The sequence below is a fragment of the Rhipicephalus microplus genome, chromosome 8 (genome assembly GCF_043290135.1).
Source record: "Rhipicephalus microplus isolate Deutch F79 chromosome 8, USDA_Rmic, whole genome shotgun sequence".
NCBI classification, from domain to species: domain Eukaryota; kingdom Metazoa; phylum Arthropoda; class Arachnida; order Ixodida; family Ixodidae; genus Rhipicephalus; species Rhipicephalus microplus.
Window position 1 is genome coordinate 117,191,862 of NC_134707.1, and position 24,736 is coordinate 117,216,597.

Here is a 24,736-nt window from a genome sequence, read left to right on the forward strand (position 1 = left end):
GACCCGAAAGACGAGGCTCGACTCCTCAACAACCTGCTGAAGATGATGTACAACTGGATAGACTGCAATCGGGAGTTCCTCTTCGTGAAAGAGCCCCAGGAGGTTGTCATCTACAGGAACATCATACGGGAGGCCTGCGTCAAGGTATGGAACCACAAACCAGATTAGAATCGTGACACACATGCATGCATCTACCACATGGGTCGAACGCATGGTCGGTCGTACCGCTAGAATCTCAAGAGCTCCCAAATTAGTAAGTGCACAGATGTCTTGAGATTAGCCGTGATAAGGTGCAACAGAACAATTATCTCGAGTTGGCCATGGTGCCACTAGAGCAGTGATAGATATGGCAACTTCTATTTGGGCTACTGTGTTTCAATAAACTGTTATCACATGGAGCTGACTGTGTAAGTGCAGAGTCAAGTTAAACAAAGCCCTTATTTTGTGCTTCGTTGTGGCTTTGCTGTTATGCGTAACTACTATCATGGTCTCTCAATACTTTTTACCGGTCATGAAACTCCCGCGAAAGTTTCATATAGGGACAAAAGTGGCCACCAGAGGCGCCACCGTAACAGGAGGGCATTGATCTGCCGCACTGGGTAAGGCAGGTGCGCGTTCGCAGAAGCGTTTGCCGTCAAATACACTTCTGCAGATATTTTCCTTCTCCGTGTTCTCGCTGACAAATCATAGCAGTGATTAATATTGTCAATATTGTACATGATGCGCGTTGTCCAATTGCCCAAGTCATTAATTGCTGGCAATATTTTGACTGAGAGTATCTGTCAAGTGACGGATGTGTTCGTGACATTTTTTACATTTCTCGATTTCTGTATAGTCGCTTTTGAGCTTAAACCGAACACTTTCTTTTCTTTGTCCACTTAGATACCTTTTTCAATTTTTTTTTCAGCTTTTTATGTGCGAAATATTTCTGCCTAACGGAGATAAATTTGTGTGCCACTTAACTAGCAGTGGGTAGCATTTTGAACTTTGCAACAACACTACACCTTGCAAGGAAATGTGGGCGAAATTCTCGGCATATTTTTTTGCTGCAATTACTGGCAATTGTCCAGAATTCCAAACTGCCATGAGCACAGGTACATAGAGTTTATGTAAATCTGTGTGGATGAAACTGTAGATGAAAAGTTGGGAGATAGAGTGAATGACACAAAAAAGATCACAGAAAAAAATTCATGCCCCTAATTTTCTCCCTCCTCTGACTGGACAGGATGGGCGACCACCAGCGCGAAACAGTTTGTTTTGTTCGCGCGTAAAAAAGTGCAGACGGCACTTAATAAAAAAGTGCACAACTTCTGCCATGGTGCTCACAAAATGTGTTCCACAACCAACACTGGCCGAGGAAGTGCGGTCATCCACCAAGATGTTTTCAACAATGTTCATGTAGACATTGGCACAGGCTATAATGTCTATTGTGCGCATTTCAACATGTTCCTCCACAATTTGCAAGACGCGCACTAGTTTCTTCGATGGCACTTGCAAAAATCCTCTCGTCTTAATTGCAGTCAATGCATTTGGCTATCGGGAGTTGCTTCTAAGTGTTTGGAGGCAGTCCTTGCAGCTTATTTTAGCAAACGTCTTTGCAACATACCCGCCAAGGTAATCCAAAATGCAGTCCCTCGTCGACTTCGGATGAATCATATCTTGCATGCATTCAGCAGGCTCCGGCAGTATATCATCACAAAAAACCGCCAAGGTATCATTCTGAAACGTATTTTTTCATACGACAATGGGAAGAGTAAGAAATTAGGAAAGTGAAAAAGCAGAATAGAAGCTCGTTGTATATCATACGGCCATCATTAGCATGAAAGGGCTAGACAACATTCAGCACAATTCCATACGATGGAGAGACACCCTACGAGCAGCGTTGGTGTGCTATTAAAATGTTTACCTGATTAACAATAGGTTCTTTATGTTGAAAGAGATCCTGCACTCTTAAAACGAGACGTCGACCATCCCCTTCAACTGAGGCTCGCTGTGGCGGACGGATCAAGTTGTTCACCGAGAGCAACCAGTAAATGAACGAAAATTGCTGAACCGTTGGCTGTCCCCCTGCTCCAGCAACATGCCTTGCTGTGCCAAAAAACCTCTGAAAGAGAAAAAAGTGCAAAGAAAATGTCTTTAACTAGCGAAAATGTTTAAACTTACCTCGAGGTGGTCTTGTCCAAAGTTTCCAACTAAAACATAGCGAAAGCCACATTTCAGCAGCTTTTCGACAAGCGTCACTGTGCTGTGCGAAGTCATTTTCAGAGCATTGCATGTTGGCTTTCTCAGAAAGAAGAGTTGGTAAACTCTGGTTGTAAGTGTGCCACCTGTCAAGCCACTCGATGTCCTCCTTCGGTGCATGAAAAACAATCTGATTTAATTGGAACTTCAAATGAAGCGACCATTGCTTTGAAATATTAGGGCTTACAGCAATGTGTTCTGCTTCAATATACTGCACATCTTGTGGCCTTTTGGAATTTAAGCTGTAGAATAGAATATTCGTTCGTCTCGCAAAATCTGATGTTGCTTTGGAGCCACGAAGTTTCACACACTCTTCTCTACTGCGATAGAAGTCCATTGCTGAAGCGGTGCTTTCACTGAAGAGCTGAAAGATTTTAAAGAAGTTATATGGCAGAGTGCTGTATTTTCATGAAGGAACAGCACTTTTTGATACACACTAATAATTAATGACACATGCTAGGGCAGACTTGCCTGGACAGCAAGTTTCACACTCAGTTTTTGGAAAGCGTTATGCCTGATGTGTGCTTTCGTAAGCTTTGGCACAGCCCGAAGCCCAGCTTGCTGCTCCTCGTAGTCTAGCAGAGCTTCCAAGTGGAAATGCTTTACTTCTTTGTCACCAGGCAACTGTTACATTAAGAAAAAGCCTGTGAGACAAAACAGCCAGAGCACTGTGATGACTTATCTTAAACTGTGTTTTACCCACCAGGAATTTTCCAGCTTTCAGAAAGTTATTCCTGATGCACTTGAAGGGTCAACTATGACCTGAATGACTTCGGAGGAGTCACATGGATGCTCAAATGACGTTGATACTCTGGCGATATCGCCGCTGACACCTAAAAGGAAGACATATCTATTATTAAGATCCCGTACTAGATACCATGAGGATAATAATTGAACCCAAAGAGTTCAATGCTGATCAGTTTGATGTAGAGTTATCGCAAGTGACTTCATCCACAATGACACCGGCATTCGACAGGAGTACAATGCAATGCAGGAGCAGTTTATTAATAGCGGAGCCTGGTGCAGCCCCTGACGTGCAAAACGCTCCTACAGTCTGCGACCAGCCACCGAGGAATGGTCGGAAAAGGAACACTAACACATGGTCACCATCTTTCAGTTGGTCAGTAGGCTTTGTGTGCTCTTCTAAGTCGACCTTTCCAAGCAGTGTCATATCCGATTCCCTTATATGAAGGCTCCTTTTCACGCTCATCTCGTCAAACATCAGGACCCCTAAAAAAAACTATTATTTCAGCTGTTTACCAAAGTCCAGAAAAATCAAATGCAAAAAAATGGGTACCTCGGCGTTCTCTCTTTGGAATATTTCCCACTTTGTCTTTGAGGATGGCAAATAAATTTTCATCAAATCCAAAGCCGGCCTTCAGATTTTTTAGGTAGGAGTACAGTGTGCGAGGGTGTGGTAGAGGCAGAAAATTATTCTCGTGAAGAATTGTGTAAACTGCTGTCGATTTGATTTTCAGCAGTAAACAGTCGTAAAGCCATTCTTTTTTATACCTTCAATAAATAAAATGCAGATTTTTGTGTTCACAATTCAGCGACAGCACCAGCAAACAGCACTATCAAAGTAAAACAAAATATTGCATTCTGGTCCATGTCATCACTTTTCAGTTTCTCTCATTATCCAGAAAGGAAACGCGCACCCTGCGAAAACCGCACTTCATACAAAACTCCAAACACACTTCACAAACGTGATCTTACCGTGCTGCTTTCGTGGATTTCATATTTGCCTTCCTGATGCACTGGTCTATAATGAGCTTCTCGCGGTCTTACAGCTTGTGAATATCTCCGTACATTCCACCTTTTTTTATTCGCGTGCGCCTCCACTTTTGCGAGTTTCCGCTGGCATGGTTGAAGCTTTTGCTTCATGTTGCGCCTTCATTCTCTGCAGCTCCGATGCTGAACAAACTGGGACCTCAGTTTGACACTCTGCATCAGCGAATCCTGGGCGATTCTCAATTCTTAGAACATCTGCAAAGACTGACAAAGAGTGAATTTCATAAGGGAAGGAGCCAATTTCGTTATCGTATAGTGAGCAAAATTTGTTAGCGTAGTGAGTGGTTAGGATACTTGCAAGCTTTGTGCCAGACTTACCATCGAATTCTTCGTCGGCTGCAGTGGAGACGTCCTCATTAGCAACTGTGGCATCACAGTCTGGAGAAAGCTTTCGCGGCCTTTTTACAGGTGGGCGCTTTGTTAGTCCACGCGAACGCTGTTTTGGTTTGGAGAGGTAAGCAGGCAAACCTTCGAAAATTCTTGGCGCGGCGCCTTCCACCAGTCTTGAACAATCTCGAGGCAGTGAAACGATGTTCCCATTCACTGTACACACGTCCGCAGGTACGATGTCACTTGCATCGAAATGTTTTTCGCACACACGAACATACTTCGAGTCGAACGAAAATTTGACAGTCTCCTGTCGCGGGATAGCCCGTTTCCACCTGTCGCGTTGTTCTGCGTCGGCTGGTAAACAGAACAGTGAGACTTTTTCGACGTTGCCCTTGTAACTCGAGCGACAGCCCGGCACACAGCAGGTGTTGGGCATCGCGGTCACGATGAGGTGAGCGCGAAAAAAAAAAAAAGGTGCAAGCAGCACAAACAACACCACTCCGCGCTCACACTCGGCTAACGGCGGCCAGTAGCAGGCGGATTCCTCGTCCCCCGATGATGATGATCTCTGTGGTCTTCCCCTTTATACCTGGGTGTGGTCACCTTTTAGTGTCCTGACCGCAACGAGAAACAAATAAATAAAAAAGGGGGAAAGAAAAATCACACCAGGTCCATGAACATCACAATTGTTCACTGTCTCCTTGACCACCACTGTAGAAGCCTTGCTTTGGTTATTGCTGTCGCTGCCAGGGGGTGCACGTTGCTATCGCAGCTGTCGCCTCCCGGTGCGCCGCAGTCTTTCACAAAGCCGCGTGCCTCCGGTAGTGTGGCGCCATCTGTCTGACGGGGACACATGCGTTCACAGTGAAGCACCAGGTGTTAAATTTCTCCTCGTCTTTCCCGCATGTCCTGCACTGCACAGTGCCGTCGGCCAACGACGGGTCGAAGTTACGGCGATACACCTGAGTGCGGAGCGCTCCAGCACGGGCCTCAAACAGAAGCGCACTGCCGACATTATCGTCGTATAATCGTTCGGCGGAGATGGTGGTCTTATGAGCTCTGTATAGGGCCAGGCTGGGTTTCTTCTCCATAGCCGCCTGCCACATCGACGTCTCAGCTTCCTCCACTCTATTCCATACTCCTACTGCCCATTTCCTCTCACTGTCTTCCTGGACAGGTTCAGTAAAAAGGGAGTACTTGTGGCACAGATTGTGGAGACGCCTGCGCCATGGTGTGTTCATGGCCTTGATAGCTGTGTATCTAAATACACGACGGGCCCACCGCTGGTCGTTCATGAGGCGAAGACGCCCTTCGTAGGCCGCCTTGCTCCTTGCCTCGCGTGCCTCGTAACTTGACCATCCGAGGTCGCCTTGTACAGCTTCGACAGCTACACGTTCATGACACGCCAGCGCCAGTCGCCCGACCTCGCGATGACCTCTTTCCAATCACTGGCGTGTTGCTGCAGACAGGCAGATGACGGCGTTGGCGAATGTCAGCACTGGCACATGTACTGCCTTCCACAGTTCGCGCACTAGTACAAACCGGTTGCACCCTCACAGACTCCGCCGTCGCAGCACGATGGCGGCCCTCACAGAAGCCTGTCGAACGTGGTCCTCTTGCTTGTCATAGATATCTGCGAAGGTGCAAAGGTTGACACCTAGATACCAGTACTGGTTTGATACCGGAATGCTTCTTCCGTCGGGAAGCTGCACATCAATGGTCTCCACGCCTGAAAACTGCAATATGGCCGATTTTTTGGCATTGAAGTGAAGGCCCAGACTCTTCAGGTGGTCGGCCGCCAGTGTTGCCAACCTCTGAAAGTCACTGCTGCGCTCAGCCAGTAATACTAGATCATCAGCGAACACCAAGCCGGGCAGCGTCCATGTCTGCGCCACCCCACGAATCATGAGGCGGAACGCGAAGCCCACTCCCGATTCCACGAGTGCCTGCTCGAGTCTCGCCACATATAGAATGTGTAGCAGCGGAGACAAAGGGCAGCCCTGCCCGAGTCCTCTTGTCACTCTCACAGGCTGTGTTCTGGTGCCTCTGAAGCATGCTACCCCAGGGCTATCTGCATAGAGCCGCCGGAGAAAGTCTGTCCACACGCTCGGCATTTGTCGTTGGTCTAACTGGTGGAAAAACTCCTCGTGTGGCACACTATCATAAGCCTTGGCGACATCCAGAAAGCATCCAAGCAGACCTCTGGTTTCTCTCCGTGCCATCTCGATGGTCTGAGTGAGCACAAAAGATTGTCTTCCAAGCATTGGTTCCGTCAGAAGCCATTCTGGAGTTCCGACAGTATGCCCCTCTTCTCCACCCAGCCGCTCATCCACACCTCCAAGACTTGAGCGAAGAGTCTATATAGAACGCTCGTCACCGTGACTGGTCTATAGTCGCCCAGCAGTCCAGCGTCGCCTCCTCTCTTGCACACGAAGCTTACTCTGCCTCATTGCCAGTCGGGTGGGATTGGGCCATTCTTGAGGATGGTATTGAAAATTCCCGCGAGGTGTTTTCTGGCAGACTTCCCCAAGCATCTCACAAGGCCCACCGGATGCCGTCCAGTCCGGTAGCAGTGCTTGCACTGATACGCGGGAGTGCACGCCCAAGAGCGATCCTCGTTATCTGCCAATGGTCCTCTTTACTTGGTTGGTGAGGCTCATCCGGGTCTCCGTTTGCTGCTGAGGTCGATTCGTCATGTGTGGGATTGAAGAGCTCTTGCATGTGGGTCGTGAGGTGCGCTGCGAGGTCGGTGACCGGTAGGTTGCTAGAGTGGTGTCGAATTTCAGGTGCCGGAGTTTGGCAATCTAACGAAGACACATATTTCCAAAATTTGTTTGCACCGTTACGCCCTGCTTCTGTGATAGCTCGTAATTGTTTGCTATTGTACCGAGCTATTTTGCTTTGTACGAGGATCCGCATCTCTCTTTTGAGGCGGAGGTATTCCTCCCAGGTACTCATGCACTCCTCTCCGGGTGATGTCCTAACAGCCGTTCTGTGTAGGCGATTCGCCGTTCGTCTTGCAATAAGGGCCCCTTGTACCTCTTCGTCCCACCAGCCTTTGCGCCTTAGGCCCCCGCGGGAATTTACGCAAATTTCGTGCTTCTTCATGATGCGTCTCAGTTCGAGCACAAATTGATCATATGTTGGTGGTTCCGTCGATGGAAAGTTCTGCTCTAATGCTTCCGCGACTGCCGCATACTCCGACTCCGGGAGGTGCCTTTCAGCTGGGTTGCGATGTCCCTTCGCAATGTTTCGCCAGGAGGATCGAGAAAAGCTCCACTTGATTCGGTTGTGGTCAACCGAATCAAGTGGTGCTCCGCTGTCCCTCAAAATTCTATTATACCGATCACTAATTCGCCCAAAGCTTGAGTACGCGTCCGCTATATGGGATCCCGTGCAGCAAAATTTAATTAACGCGTTAGAATCTGTTCAGAACCGCTCAGTTCGGTTCATTTGTTCTAATTATTCCCGTACTGCTAGCATATCAGAAATGAAATCTAACCTTGACCTACCCAATTTAACTGTCCGGAGGAAACTGGCGCGATTGCATTTTTTTCATAAGATATTTTTTCACAATCCATCAATGAAGCGAGACCTCATTTCACAACCGTCATACCAGTCATCGCGCATTGATCATCAGCATAAGGTTGCCATTCCGTTTTGCCGCACCAAATTCTTTTCAGCAGCCTTCTTACCGAAAACAGCCGCCGATTGGAACCACCTTCCCTCTTCCGTTGTATCAATAACAGACCCTTTGTTATTCAAGACTGCAATTTCTCAGCAATGCTTGTAACTATACGCAGTTTCCATTATCTATCTTTGTCTTGTATGTGCTTGAATTCTTATACATTTTTAGTTGACTTATGTTGCCTTCCTGATTTGCGCATCTGATACTTTTTTCTTTATTTTGTCTTTTTTCTTGTGTGTTATATATGTTGTACCCACCCCCTCTGTAATGCCCTACGGGCCCTGAGGGTATTCTAATAAATAAATAAATAAATAAATTCCTATGCTGAATTCACCCTTTTCATTGATGTTCATGTGGGTGAGACGTCGTGCTAAAGCAGGTGTCGCAAGCACGTAATCAATACAGCTGCGACTATTCCTGGCGCTCCAGGTGTACTGTCCTTCACATTCTGGACGAAGATTTAGCACATATAAGGCGAGTGTACGTGCCAGTGCCAGTAGTAGTTCCCCATTGGTATCTTGGAAGCCATTCAGAGTTTGGAGGTGCCCATTGAAATCGCCCATATTGAGAACCTCTCGCTGGTTTGCCCATCTTGCCACGTCTTTACTGATGCACTGCGCCATTCTTGAGTTTCCAGCATTGGCTCCAGCAGATACGGCAAAGTAGGCCACCCCTACCAGGATTGCCAGCCCTTGCAGGTAGCCCTCAACCCACATATGCTCAACACACGGGCTGTCCAGTTTCTTCCAAGCTGACCTAGTTTTCCACAGGAAACCTATTCCTCCCCCTTTCCTAGATTCACCTGAACGGTTCAAGCCAGCCCACTGCCAACCTTTATGTACTGGTGGCTCTTCCATGACTCGAAGGTGTGTTTCAGCCACGGCATATATCTCTATGTCTTCGTCACCCATCATCTGATATAGTTCTTACCATTTGCTCGCCGTTCGAGCACCATGTAGGTTAAAGAAGCCTACATGTGTGTCCTCGTTCTCCTTGCCGCTGCGGCGATGGCGGGCCGTCTTTTTCTTTATGTCCTGTGCCAGGAGCGCTTCTGCCTCCTCTGTGGATTGGCCATTTGTAGGATTGCCTGTCCCAGGGCAGTCATCATGGAGGTTGTTGGTTTCTTCCTCCATGCCCTGTGCTTGTAGTTGCCCGACGGGCGAAGCTCTAAAGAAGCTCATAGTCTGCGTCCCAATCGTTGCCCTAGTTGCTTGGCGACGTATTCTCTGTAGGAAGTTCCATTCATCTTATCCTGGAGAGCCTTTGTGACACTGACGAACTCCACGCGCGTTCCAATGTCTGAGCAAATTTGACGTAGGTTTTCATTCCACAACTCGCACTTTATCCGCATGGTATCGTCTTTGGGTCCTACTTCTGGGACGCCGTACACCACGAAAAAGTGGCCTTTGGCTCTTGCCTTCCAGGAAGTTATTTGGGACTTGATCTTCTCAGTCGAATCATGTGGAGATGTGTCGTCTTGGATGTCGCTGAGACCGGCGTGCAGAACCACGATGGCCTCTGTTGAATCCCAGACGTCCGTCGCAGTCTCGATGGCTTCCATTGTTTCCACAAGCGTGGCATCTTTTTTCGTTCGGCAGTGTACACCTCTGTGCCTTGCGCTGGCTTGGAGGACTGCCCGTTTGAGTCTACGTGCATTGCCATCCCCGTAGACGAATGCGCCCGGAAGTCCTGCTGGCCGTTCTGTGAGGCCATTGGCTGTTTTCTTGCGCGAAGATGGTATGGAGGCCTCGCTACCCTCTGCCCTCTCCTTGCGCAGTCGCTTCTGAGCCTGCTTGCTGCGTTTGACCTGCCATCCTACGGCCTCCGCGGGAGAGCCACCCACTATCTCTTGATCGCTGTTGGGCTTGTTCTGGGATTGGTCTATCACTCTGCCAGCATCGACGGCCGCGGCTTTGACCGAATTCCTGTCATCGCCACCCAGTAGCTCTTGATCACTGTTAGGCTTGTTCTGGGATTGGACAATCTCTCTGCCAGCATCGACTGCCGCGGCTTTGACCGCTATCCTCACATCGCTTACATCCTCTGCACCCTTGGTCACTTCTATCCTCCTCGTCGCACTGGTGTTCTCGTGGCTGCTGGTTTTGTCTGCGTCTATTATGTCCAAAGCTCTCTGTAGTGCTCCAACTTTTTCAAGTAATGCTCCTTTCAGCCTTCTTTCCTCTGCGAGTTTGTCCAGCAGCACCTCTCGCTCGTTTTTGCTGTTCACAATATGTGCTTCCAACCACGCCGCCAGGCTATCTAAGGCCAACTGCCACCTCTCAGACTCCTCTTTGTATTGTAACTGAGACTGTTCTCTCATGACCCTCATTCTCTCGCATTGCGACAAAGGAAGGACGAATCAGCCTCCGCCTCTTGCGTTGTCTCAAATGCTGTGTCGTATCGCTCAAGCCATCGCTCGCAGCTTGGACACTGCACCCAATCGACCAGCTCTTCTCCATCTAACGCCTTTCCTTTTGACGTCTTCGCCCTCTTGGTGTGCTTCATTTCGGTCGAGTCCACACAACACCGCATGGATGAATGGATGAATAAATATGGCTGTACCCTTTAGATATGGTGGTGGCTAGCGCCACCAAGCCGTAATACCTAAAAGAGGTGGCGCACTATGGTCAAACTGGCGCCACCTCTCGACCGCAGTCGGTACCACTCCGTGTCGGCTTTGGCGCTGTCTTGGTGGCCACTAAAGCGAGACCGGCCTGTTAGGCCTCGTCCCCCACATAGGCTTGTGTAGCGCGTCGTTACACTGTCACCGCACAGAGATGTCTCGATGGTCTTCCGCCGATGGGCAAGAATGCTGAGGTATGCCTTAACGGCTCATTACAGCACGCACCACATTACAGCACGCGCGCACCACAGCCCCACCGTCGCAAATCCCCTCACACGTGAATGCGGGAGAAAACAGGCGCCACCTCTCGTTCACAGTCGGTATCCCCACCTGCCGGCGTGCGTGCTGTCACGACGCCACTAGAACGAGACAGGCCTGTTAGGCCTCGTCCTCACATGGGCTCTTACAGCGCGAAATTACGCTGGCACCGCACATATATGCTGTCCCGATGGTTCCTGGCACTCGGTGAGACACCTCCCAGCCCGGTTAGGTGATATGGTTGCACGATATATGCCTTGACCACACATCGCATCACGAGCACGTTGCAGAGCACTTTCTTTACGTCTTTCTTTACGTCTTAGCGCCGCGGCGCTAGCTACGCCAGCGCCGCAGCGCAGAAAGTGCGGCCGGTATATGAAGCTCTCCCATTGAGTTACGTGGGAGTTTCATGACTAGTAAAAGTATTGAGGGCGCATGCTACTATCCATATAGCTTACTGAATTGTAAACCAGCGTATAAATCTATGTGTGGAAAACATAGCGCCAGCTCAGTGAGCGAAGAAAAAGCCATCCAGTAGCGTTAGGCTGCGATTTCACGTCAGCTGGAGAGATATGCCTAACAGCAAGAGTCTGCTGTCAAGCGCTCTGTGTCGTCTGTCAAATAGGACACATGATGATCAGACGACGAACAGCTCAAGATCAAGAAGAGTATCGCTTACACATCATCTCTCCCTACGGGCAACCATGGTGGGATGCGAAAGCATCACGGGGGGGAGTAGTATCGAATTTTTGTTTCTCTTATGTGAGCAATGAGACGTTCCTTCTGTCAAAGTGTTTCAATCAGCACTTTTGAAGCAGGCATGAACGTTCGGCTTCCCGATTCTTTCTCTGATCCATGGTGGTGGCGGGGGCGCTGCAACTAGCGCCGACGTTGACGTTGTTCTCGGCGTTTCGCACACTGTTACACCAAAAAGGGAATGCCGCAAGCGCAGCGAACGTGCACTTTCGCAGCCTCTCATCTTCGATATTCACATGCCGGCGTTGCTGTTTACGTTCAGCTTTGCAAACAGCCAAAGAGCCGAGAGAGAAACAGGAGAGGAGAAACGAAGGGTAGGTGGTGCTCACGCTACGTCCTCCATTATGCCTCCTCTCACCTCCTTGCGCTCACCAGATGAGAAGGAGGGTTGGCGCAAGCGCAGTGTGGATGCGCCTGCGCTATTGCTCTGAAATGAGAAGTTTTCGCATATAAAAGTCCTCCGCGCCCCAACAGTGGTGTAAGATACTGAGGAAAACTAACCTACAAGGATTTCTACTATCCGTGCCAGTCAGTCCTGGTACTGTGATTCGGGTATAATACCCTTCCTTGCACGTGATTGTCTATCGATGCTTCGGAGGGCTGTGCCATGCTCGTGCTTTTGTAGTACAGTAACCAAGTCTTTCTAGGCATCAAAATCCACATTGAAGGCACTTCCACAAACATTTCATACAGTCTTTCTAGAAAACTTTTCTCTTGGGTTTATCTACTTAGCTACATTTACCTTGTGAGATTTTCGCTTCCGCCTTAGCCGGGCTTCGTCGTTGCGGAAGAGCTACATTTACGGGATATACAAATGGTAAGCTTCTGTGTCTTCACTGCCTTTCCTTTCCTTTCCTTCCTTTCGTCTATTTCAATACGCTTGCTGCATTTGCTGTATTTGATTCCTCTGTTCATATGTAAGCAGCGAATTGAGACTGCCTAAAATTAATTTCGTCACCTTCAGTGTGTATACTCATCCTTGTTGTCTGATGAACGGCCTTCTGAATGTATAACGGCTTCCCGCTAATCGATCGGTGTAGTCTCTTTCCTCCCAAGCACCTGAGTTGTTGATGCTCTCTTGTCATAAATTTTAGGGGTACGATGACGTTAGCTCTGAAGGCGCCGAAGAGGTATCTCAAAAGACGAAATTCTTTTTTGATGTTGATCATTCGTTTCGTATTCTGTATGGTGAAAACGTTAGTTTGCCGACTTTAAACTTGTTTCTGCAATTTAGCTATGGTAGGCTTGTCTAGTTTTTGTGTAACGAGATCACTGTTGAATACACTGTGGCCTAATTGTCTTGGCATAGGCGAAGATAGTATTTTCTTTCGTACTTTGTTTTAATACACTGTCATTTTCAGCGCAAAGTAGCCTGCCATGCGTTAAATGTGTATGTGATGTTACTTCGCGCTCTGACTGTAGCGGAAGTTATCCGATTGTCATAAATATGGACTTCTTCTATATCTGCTTCTACGCGATTGCATTCCACCGTGTCTCTATTTCTATATCAATTTGTTTCGGAAGCTAGAACGGGTCAATCCACTATCACGAGATATTATATATGGCTAGCGTGATGGCCTCGCGTGCTGAACTCCGCTTTTCAAAACGGGTCTACAATGATTCAGTTCAGCGTTTGAAACATGTGAAATCACTGGCCAGCCACGTCACGAGGTTCAGTCGGAGCCAACATGGTATCTGCCTCGGAAGTTTCGCATAACTCGTCCATTGTCGGGCTCTCATTCTTAACGATCAGGGTACGAAGAATAGCTCCGCCTCACACAAAACGTCAGATGCTGTCGAGAATTCGTAGAGTCTGCTGCGTCGCAGCTCTTCACGGCACCAAAATGCTGAGTAAAGGACGAGCCGTGACCACTTATTAATTCAAGCACAGATAAAAATTTGATAATAATGATGATGGCCACTCCTTGTCACTTCCAATAAACCGAGATCACTAGAAAAACGTGTCAATGCACAACATATCTTGAACAGGCTGTTATAACAGTTCGTAGAAGAAAATGCCCAAAGGAAAGATACGGAAGTAAGCAAGGCCCGCAAGTTTTGCTAACTACCGGGCCGCCGTCGATGTTAAAACGAAACCCTTCCCCGAGACTGCCGTCGCACACTTTAAACGCCCCAAGACGCACCACATTGACATCACGCGCACGTCATTCGGTGACCTGCAGACATCCCTGCTTAAAGTTACCTCTCAGACCTCTCATCGTTACCTGGTTTTGTCAAGCGCGACGAAATATGCGGAAATCCAAGGAATGTGTTTTGTCTTTGTTAGCTTTGTCACAACCGATCACACTTGCGTATAAACACATCACGTCCTCCCTTTTGGAATATGACCTACAAATTTGGATACACATGCGTGCGTTGCGACACAACGACGCAATGCAAGCATCTATTTCTACACCCACTCCTTTCCAGACGACCAAAGAGAGGCTAAATGAGCATCAAGATGGCAACCCTGACTACAATACAGTAGACGATAGGCGCCAGGTGTCTACAAAGAATTTACTATTCACGCTGCTTGGGAACCACCTACAGTGGTTGCCACAACGTGGCGGCCTCGTCCGAGTATGTGTCGGATATGTTAGGCTAAAAGGATGCTTAACTGCCGAAAGGCTGGGCACCGCTCCGATGTATGCGCTCAACCAAGGCACGGATGCCGCTCGCGTTGCCAATAGGACCACGAGCCGACGCCACAAAGAGCACGACCAACATGTCAAGCGCTCTATGTCATCTGTCAAATAGGACTCGTGATGATCTGACGACGAACAGCTCAAGATGAGTATTGCTTCGCAAAAAAAAGCGGTCACCTACAACTGCCGCTCAAAATAGACACAAATGACAGTTCCACAAAGTCAGTAGCAAGGCAGCCAGGCTGGAATAGACGAAAACCACTACGTCCCCAGGATTCCAGCCCACGAGCAGGAGGCGTGCTTTCCCGCATTGTGGGGGCGGTGCCCCGCGTCACTCTATGGGGTCGGAGAGCAAAACGATAATAACTCCTCTCCCTTTCTGATTTTCTCATTGCTTTCCCGGATTCGAGTAGCAACTCTATGAATCTTTCTTTTGCCGGAGTTATAGTATCGTGGTTGTAATAGTGCGAGTTCCCCAGCCTATTAAAACATAATGCACAGCGCCTATGGGCGCTCTCAGAAATATCGGCTGTTTTACCGCATTTGAATCGCTACCGTGGAGCCGTGCTTGAAGATATCCAATTGCTTTCTGGGATTTAGGTACTGGCATATGTCTAGTTCATGATGGTATAGAGCGTGTTTGAATCGCGTGGTAAAAAAAAGTTCCCTGGCCAGTTTTGTTCGGGGTGTGAGAGCTGTCAGGCCTTTGTAGCTCCATCTATTGTTGAGATGGTGTACTCTACGGTGCCACGTAAAGTTTGAAATAGGGTACGCGTGAAAAAAGAGGATTCCTATGGAAGGCACTTTTATGACCCCGCTAAACGATATTTAGGGTTCACTGAGGTAAAGACTGATAGTATAGCACATCAACAGGGTAATGTCAAAAAGGACGAAGTGCACGTTTTCGAACATTTAGTGTATGTACCATATAGAGGCCTCAATTTACAGCACATTCTCGAGTTTTACAAGTTACATGGAAGTTATAGTTATCGACTAATTAGTTAATAAGTACTAATAAACTATGGCATCTCAAGTCAGGCTTTGAAAATGCGGGCAATATTCACCGGGCGCGATGTTACGGACGGGGGTATCAACTCGCCGTCCGCGCCGCTTAAATCCGGCATACCTGAGGGACTCCTTCAGGCCACTTTTCTTTTCGGCTTATATCAATAATGCCACCCGTGATATCCCAGCAAATCTAAAGCTTTTCGCAGATGCCTGTGTGCTTTAAAGTAGCCAACGCTTCCAGTGAGCAGGTTCTTTTAAATAACTTTTTATCTAAGATTCAAGTTTGGTGCACAAAATGACAGATTACCTTTACCGCGGAAAAAATAGGGCGATAACCATAACCCGCAAAACGGATCCATTAAATATCCAATACAACCTACGCAATCAATTCGTGTCCTTTGTCTAGCAGTATACACACCCTGGTCTCATCATCACATCTGATTTAAGATGGAACAAAGCTGTGTCGTATACTGAGAAAAAGGCTTTGAAAATACTAAGCTACCCAAAACGGGCACTCGCTAAGGCATCCGGCGAACCTAAATGACTGCTTGTGAAACGTACGTATTACGAAAACAAGAATATTCATCGGCTGTCTTGGACACGCACACGCAAGCTAACACAGATAAACTTGAATCAATACAGCGAAAAACTGTAAAATTCATATTCAATGCCTAAAAGTAACACATCTCTGTCAGTTTTTTTCTGGAGAGCGCTAAACTAGAAACCCTGGAATGGAGACGTTATCGCGAAATAACGAAGCTGTTCTATCTCATATATAATAATAACCTGGCAATACGAAAAAACTAATTATACCAAACCAATTTTGCGCCACGAAACACGTGCCTCCAATCTTGAAAGAGTGACTGAGCCCCTATATACAGGCATCCTTTTTTTTTCGCACAAGCAGAGAGTGGAACAATTTACCACCAAAGATTCTTGAAAGTGTCGATCTCAACTAGTTTCTACGTGCGTTAGCTGTTTCACATGGCGCATAACTACACCTTCATATATATTACAGTACGCTTCATTTTAATACCCACTTTCATCAGACTGATTGCTTGAGGTTCAATGCCTCGCTTCTGAATGATTCTTCAATGCTTCGATTCTGCATTTTCTCGCTTCTTAATATTGCCGACGTTATTTTTGCTACAGTTGGTATTTGAGTTCTTTTTACTTTTTGCCCAAACAACATAGCCTAGTGGGCACTGTTTTTATAGTTTTTGTATTGTTTAGTGTATTATGGCTATTCTTGGGATTGTGGACCGTATTTCATGTCGCTTTTTTTTTCATTTTGAATTTTTGCGCTTTCATTCAACACTATCTATCCGGCTGTACCTCCTACAGAATGTTGCGTCCACTGCGTCACATACCCCTGCCCAAAGTCCGGCATTAGACCGGCAGTTTTCTCTAAAAATTAACAAATCTCTAAATAAATAAATCCACTTCCTCTTTTTTAATATGCAACTCTCCAATTTAGTGATATAAAAATATTAAGGGAAGTAAGTTAAAAGAGAGAGGTATAATGCTGAAAGGTGGGGAGGTGAATTTTTTTAGGAACAAATAACCTTATTTGCACTGCGTTATGTCCACGGTAGCCGGAATAACAAGCGTACGTAACAGGGAACTGAGTTTATTACTTTCAAGAAAGGCATTTGCGCGCAGCACAGTCCAAATTGTCCGAGCGCTGGCTTTCGAGTCCGCTGTGGGCCATAAAAGGGGTGAGGAGCACAAAGGAGAGGTCCCCGGGCGCGCGGCGTCAAGTATCGTGGGGGGGAGGTGGGGGCAGGGCGCATCGCTGAAACTGGCTGGAAGGGGGAGGGGGGAGTGATTATAAATGAAAAGAAAAGCGAGCCCCGTACCTCTCTCTCAGGGGGAGGACACCTCAACAGTAGCTTACGAGAGAGGGGGGTAGAGAAGGGAATAAAAGGATAGGATCAAAAGGTAGACACAGAGAGAGAGAACGGAGAAGCGAGGCGCAGGGACGGGGAGTGACGGAAGTAAGGAGAAGACAGGAAAGATGGACACGGTTGCAGGAGTCCGAGGATGGGGCAACACAGGCGAGAGCTCTTGTCGGCGACAGGCTGGGGGCGGGAATTCCCGGTATATAGCCCCTCCATGCGTTTTCCGGTAGAAGACGCGATGGCGGGGCTTTAAATTCTACAAGCCGATATCTCCGGCTGAGACTTTTCTTTTTTTTTTTACGATGGCCGCCGTCCATTCAGGCACTCTGTGAAAATGGCGGGCGACCACTGGTTGACCTTTGTGGAGTTTCCAGCAACGTGAGGCGTCTTCTTTACCTGGTATGACCTTTCAAGGCGGTTCTAATAGAAGGGCTGAGATGTGTGTTCGCAGCTCGCAAGAAAACATGAGGTGTTCGCAGCTCGCAAGAAAACATGAGATTCTCCGGTACTTGGCCCGTCTCGCTCGTTGTAAGTTGCTTGAAAAAAAAACATTCAATGCGCCACTGTAATGACCTCGTAGTAGAGTCTCTTGCATGAGCACGTTTTAGCTCTACCACGTAGCATTTGGCCTGTCCTTTTGTGGCTGGGTGGTTCAGAGCACATTTCACCACTGTGATGCAGTTGTCACTCGTAGGATTTCTGTATTTTGGCGGAGACAAATGCGATTCCGTTGTTTGAAACTACCTTGTGGGGTAATCCGAAAGTTTCGAACAACCACAGAAAATTGATGGCAGCTGTCGATGTTGTTTTGTTCTTCACCAGTCCGGTGCTGGATCTCGTGGCGGTGCGCGTTCATTTAAGTGGCGGGCTGTGCACTCTGCAGCTGTCTCGATGCCCTTGTCGATTCCCGGCCACCACATGTAGCTGCGGGCGCACTTCATTCTGATCACGCCTAGGTGTCCGGGATTAATGAGAGCCATTGCTCGTTGTCTAAGTGGGCCATGAATGAAAACTCGTGATCCCAATTCGATACAACTACGATGCCAGCTGTACTCCGTTTCTCTCTTGTGAAAAACGTTGAATTTCTCATTTTTGAAGTTTCGAACTCTGCCCTTCATCAGGACGTTGTAGAGCTTGAACAATGTCGGGTCATCTTGCATGGCCATTGTGACTTCGTCCACTGTTAGTGGGGGGCCTTGGTAGCGCTTTGAACATGAGCACGCAGCCAACTTGAGGTGTATCCTCAATGGTTTCGCTGAGGGGTAAGCGGCTCAGTGCGTTGGTATTTCCATGCTTGTTTCCAGGACAATACAGGTCGTCGTAGTCTTATGCTGACATTTTAATGCACCGTCGGATCATACGAGGCAAAAGTGTCTGTGGAATCGGCATCTGGGGCCCTAGGATACTCAGGAGTGGCCTAATAAATTTCTGTAACATAGCCTAGGCTTTTGCAAACACAAGTAATGTTCATGAAGTTTTCATCACATTCTAGCTGCCTTAAACATTTAGTTCAAAATAGTCCATATTTATTTACTGGTTTCTTTTTTATTTGTTTGCTGTGCCAGCAGCGTAGCCAGAAACTCTTTTCAAGTGGAGGCTTTACTCTTCCTTATGCATGCTGGTGCATCTATCTGTATGTGTACGTGTACACAAACTCCCCTCCCCCCCATCCCAGCACTGCCTACGCCAGGGTTCTGTGCGATTTGTGCAGCTGAAGTGAGTAGTGGTAATGCCTGGTTGATGGTGGGCTCTATCTCATAAAGAGAAAATTGTTGCTGAGCCTTGATAAGGACAAGAAATGAAAGTACTTGAGAATACTTTGTTTTTTACCTTTTGTTTGAATGTATACAAAGTGCATTTATTACTGAATACGGTGCTTGAACATATGTACCTATCTTGTGTTATAATCTTGGCATTTGCATCTATTTATAGGTATAATTTGTCAATTTGTGCGCGCCATAGTTCTTTTATATTAGTATCGGGATATGTATATACGTTGCGCACATATTTTGGCGGCTTTCGTGTTTGATTTTTCGCGCATTTATTTCAAATTTGTGCACAATGATTGTCTAAAATCTTTTTATTTGTTAGGCACATTGTGGAAATAGATCATAATACAGTTTTACAAAAGGCTTTTTTTTTCTAAAAACGAGCTGCGTTGTATTTTGCATGTGCATTTTTTACAACAGTAGACAGCTATATTGAGCCTATCACTCCACACAGGTACTTTACCTTATCAGTGGAAGGTAGTTCCACTTCTCAAATAAGTAACAAAAGCTTAACTACCAACTATCGCCCCAATTCTTTTACCAGCACATGCTTCTAACGATTATATATTCACTTCGTAATCCGAAGCATTCTCAATTTTTTTGAAAATAACATCTTCTTTTCGCCTTCACAACATGGTTTTAGAAAATTACAATCATTTGAGACTCAACCTGTACCTTTCACTGATCTAATTCTTGATCGTTCATCATCCGCTGGCTGCATTTGTTTTAGATTTTGCAAAAGAATTTGATAAAGTCTGTCATAAACTTCTCATCCACAAGTTACGGAACTTTATTAATGACATTAACCTATTGAAATAGGTCGGATGCTGTCTTGCTAATCACTTACATTACGTTACTGCTTACGACTACCGTTCATAAATGTGCCAGGTCATCTCAGGAGTGCTCCAGGAGTTGGTAATTGGTCCTTTGTTGTTTCTAATATATATTATTGACCTACCCTCTCAAGTAGCTTCTAATATCCACCTTTTTGCTGATGATTGCGATACATTTAGAGCAGTTGCTTCAAACGACTATTGTAATCGCTTACACTCCGATTTAAATAAAATATCTAACTGGTGCAGCTTGTGGCTAATGGAACTAATCATTCACTTACGTAAAGTTAAGCATATATTTAGGTAACCAAACTCTTCTCGGGCATACTACTTAAATAACTTCCCTTGAGATCAAGTAACCTCATAGATTACTTAGGAGTTCATATCACATTTAATCTTACTATACACATGGGCTTGTAATAGTGCAATGGTGACTACCCGGTGCCCTACACAAGCCAGGGTGTAGGAGGAGAATACCCATTTGACAGACAGACGTTTTTTGTTATCTCGTTGAACGCGAGCAAGGGTTCGTCTCAAGGTAGGCGGACTGCCTAGGCAGCATGGTCCTCTGGCGTCGTCGTCCGCACAATGAAAATTCGGCGAACGCCTTCCTCAAACCACATTCCCACAAACACAAAGGATGCGCTAGGGGAAGGGGGGTAGGATGGACGCCAACAATGGTCAGAGGTCCAGCCTAGCTCCCAACGAAAGAAAATGAAACTTTTTCTCTTTGCGGAAAAAGCCAGGGGGCGCTCGTCCAGTGCGGATGTGCGAACACGTCGGCTCCCGATTGTTCAAGTGTTCTGGCACGGATTTTTTGCCTTAACTAGCAAGAACTGTGCATCATTCGACGCCGTTTGTTGTAGTGAACCAGCAGATACCAACATCTTACCGGTGGGTGGAATTTTTGGACATCCCCAGGACTTTTACCCACGCCACGCAGACGCCTCGCGCGTCGACGCGTTTCTCGGGCGCTGCAACAGCGTCGCGACGACGCCTAACGCGTCGTCGAGCTGAAGAATGGCCTCCAACCCCAATGTGTCGGTTGTAGAAGGCATGGACATCAATCCGGAAGAAGCGGAGTGCGCGGGATGGGTTAAAGTAGCCAGCAAGAAGAAGAAACTTGCCGAGCGGGCGGATTGTAACGCTGGTAATGCGCCCACGTCAGCGACAGGAAGCGGTAAAGGCGGCTCCCGCACTGCCACCTCACAGAACGTGTTGAGGCGTGTTGTGAAAGCTTCCAGGATCCCAAACCTTCCCAGGGATCACTTTAAGACCATTATACGGCCATGTGGAGGGATGGATGTCAAGAAGACAGACCTTCTTATCTTCAAGCGCTCGCTCGCAAAGGCGGCTTCCCTAACAGCAGAGCAGGTGTTCGACGACACGCTGTGCACGAACCCCTTCCAGAACATTTTCGTCGTTGCCACGCCGTTCGAGGTGAATGCGCGCGCACGCCAGGGTCCAAGAGATAAGTATGGGCTCGACTGTCATAGGCTTGGCGGCTTACGTGGCTGCGTCTGACGACACATGTAAAGGAGTGATCCGTGGAATCAATGTGGATCTCAGTGACGCAGAACTGACAGAGATGATCGTCAACCGGAGGAACCCTGACGCTCTGGGGGTTCGAAGAATCAAGAAGACACCAACAGTGATCGTGTTGTTTGACGGACAAAAGGTCCCCCAGCACGTCGTGTGTGATGGTGTTCGATACCCTTGTTCCTTGTATCGCAGGCAAGTGGACGTGTGCTATGCATGTGGTGATTTGGGCCACAGGTCCGATGTTTGCCCCAAGGGCGATGAACAGAAGAAATGCCGCGGATGCGGCATGCAGTCACCATCACCGGATCATCAGTGTGATCCCACGTGTGCCATCTGTGGCGGAGCGCACCCAACGGCGGACCGCAAGTGCAGAAAGCGCTTCCAGGTGCCCTACATCGTGCGCCAAAGACGGCGGCGCCGCCGTAGGCGCGCGCGGCGTGGCTCCGACACAGCTGGAGGCGAAGAAGGACTGGCGGAAGAAGAATCATTCTCCAGCGCTCATCGCAGCAGATCGGCATCTAGAGGACGCTCCCGCTCCAGAGGACGCTCCGGCAGCAAATCGCGCTCTCGCTCCAGAGGGCGTGACAAGGGCAGCAGTCGCTCCCGTTCGAGAGGACGATCGGGTTCCAAGGGCCGCGTTCAGAAGCAAATGTCTTGGGCGGACAAGGCCAGGATGAACATCCCAAGCGGCCAAAAGGTAACGCAGGGCATTTTACCAGAGCAAAAAAGAGAACAATCAGAGATTTTAATGCTTAAAAAAGAAAATGCAGAACTTAAAGAAGCACTACGAACGCTGAGGGCCGAGTTCGAGCTCTTCCGCAACTCGCGTGAACCCCGTGAAGTAGCCACACCCATACCGGTTCAAGCAGGAGGGTCGAATAAGCGCAAGGCCGTTTCGCCCCCCGCGATCGCGGAAAGCGTGGCAATGCAAAGTGACGAGTCCCCCGCTCAGGTCCCTGAGAAAAATGTACTCGCGTCTTTAACGGCGATTGAGGAATCGCTCAAGCAGGTGAGAGAGGCCTTAGCCATTCAATCTAGCACAATCGAACGTATGGACGGGAGCGTCTCCCACCTGACACGTCGAGTAGGAATCCTCGAATCTAAAATGAAAATGATTGACTCTAGCAAACTCAAGACGACCAACACTGGTACGATTGCAAAAGCCAAGATAGTGCAGCAGGATTCGGACGCTACGAGTTCGCCGCAGGCTATGTTCCTTCCATAATATTCAAAATGGCGGGCCAAACCGGAAACATAATTATCTGGCAGTGGAATTGCGCAAGTTTCTTAAGGCGTAAAGCTGCTCTACTGCAGCTCATCAAAGCACAGGAGTCAAGGCCGCACGTCCTGCTCTTGCAGGAAACACTTAGCGAGAAGGTAGTTCTCTCGGGCTACCGTTCGATTAGCCAAAAAGGCGCAAATGGCAGAGGTATCGCCACGTTGGTCAGGAAAGATACCTCCTTTGAGCAGCACGAAGTCAAAATTTGCGACTCGGATAAGAGATCCGGTCTCGAAGCACAATTAATTGAAATCATCCCCAACGGCAAAATCCGAAGCAACATATTCGTTTTTAACCTGTATAGCCCTCCTTCGGCTTATAAACATAATATCCGCTCACTCCTTCATAGGGTCGCAACTGCCGCCAGATCGCACCCTTTAATAGTAGCTGGGGATTTCAACGCTCCCCATCCGTCTTGGGGCTATGTTACGAGGACAAAGAAAGGGGCCAATCTAGTTGCAGCCAGTATAGACTTAAACCTAACGCTTATCTCCGACCCGCGTTTTCCCACGAGGCTGGGAAACTCGGTCGCCAGAGACACGATGCCTGATCTCAGCTTCACTAGAAATGCGGTGGTCGAGTGGTCCAACTTACAGGAGAACTTGGGAAGCGACCACAGCATCATAGAACTCCGGATGGAAATAAGAGCACCACCCCCAAGAACCTATAAATATACAGACTGGGACCTTTTTAGGCAAATCAGAGGTGAAGATGAGTCAGTACATGACACCTTCAGTGAACTTCTTATACAAATCCAGTAGGATGTCGAGAAGGCCACCAAAGAATTAGTAACAGAATTTGATGCTCCGGGGATGGATGCAAGGTTAGCGCACCTCCTTGACGCCAAACGCTCTCTCATCGCGAGATGGAAAAAAAATTGCCCGCAGCTTCCCTCGGGGGAACACTGAGGAGGATGCGGACCATATAATTGGTTAACGGGGTGTTAAAGTGCGACTTACTTGGGTCGATGGCTAAATTGGTTAACGTGGTTGTGAAATGGGGTGTTAAATTGCGACTTACTTGGGTCGATGGCTAAATTGGTTAACGTGGTTGTAGGAGGGGGTGTTAAATGAGTGAACACGTACACACGTATGCGAAAGGGCGGCGCTGGTCGAAGGGACGTCGATCATTGTGTTTGTGGATTCGTTGGAATTCATTTCACCGCGACCTTGGACGTCGACGCGCCGTACAAACCAACCGACGAGCGGCAACTGAGCGAGCGAGCGCCGACCTTGAGTATATATACAGCCCGACGGCGCATGCACTGTCAGCTGTTGAATGTTCTCGAAGCGCGACGCCACATGCGCGTCCACTGGAGAATCAGGAGAATTGTAGATGTCGAACGCGGTGTGTAGAGGAGGAAGGGTGCACAGATGGTGGAGGAGTGAAGCGCGCGCGGTGTGTTGAGGAGGAAGGGATGCACAGATGGTGGAAGAGTGGGCGACGGCGCGACGGCGCATGCGCGCGCGTCAGCTGTCGAATGTTCGAGAAGCGGTGCGGACGGCGCACTACAAGGCGCGAGTATAAGATGCTCCGCATCTAAAACAAAGGCTAAATCGCAGGCTACGGAAAAAGATTGCGGAGCTCAATCGGCATATTGAGGAGCACTGCTCCGAACTCCATAAACAACAATGGACGGACGCCTGCTCGGCTGCGGACGGGAAAATGCGCAAAGGAGGCAAATGGACCCTCTTCAAACACTTCCTAGATGATGGACAATCCAAAGGCAATCAGAAACTAGCCATAGACCGACTTATTAATAAGGAGAAAATGGCAGGCATCTCAGAAGCTTCCCAATTTCAGATACTTGCCAACAAGTACCTCCCGCTTAGCCAGAGCTCAACTTCTGTCCCCCACCGGTATGAGGGTGTGCCTTCCCCAGAGTTGGACGCTCCCTTCTCGGAAGCTGAGATCAGGGAAGTGCTCCATAGCCTAAACAGAAGGTCTGCCCCAGGTCCCGATGGAGTTACGAATCGGCTCTTAAGAAATTTGGGTGATAAAGCCATTCAGGCCTTAGTGAAGGAGATAAACAGGGTATGGGAGGAGGGCGTCGTACCAGAAACTTGGAAGAG

The 24,736-nt window shown here is 48.0% G+C and overlaps 1 protein-coding gene across 1 annotated transcript in view; it reads left to right on the top strand.

Moving 5' to 3' along the window:
- Positions 1 to 4: 4 nt before the first annotated feature.
- Positions 5 to 24,736, top strand: part of LOC119165506 (protein regulator of cytokinesis 1) — a 154,376-nt gene continuing 129,644 nt past the window's right edge. The window contains exon 1 of the mRNA XM_075870739.1: positions 5 to 144. The gene's annotated coding sequence lies outside the window, so the exon portion shown is untranslated. The remainder of the gene's footprint in view (positions 145 to 24,736) is intronic.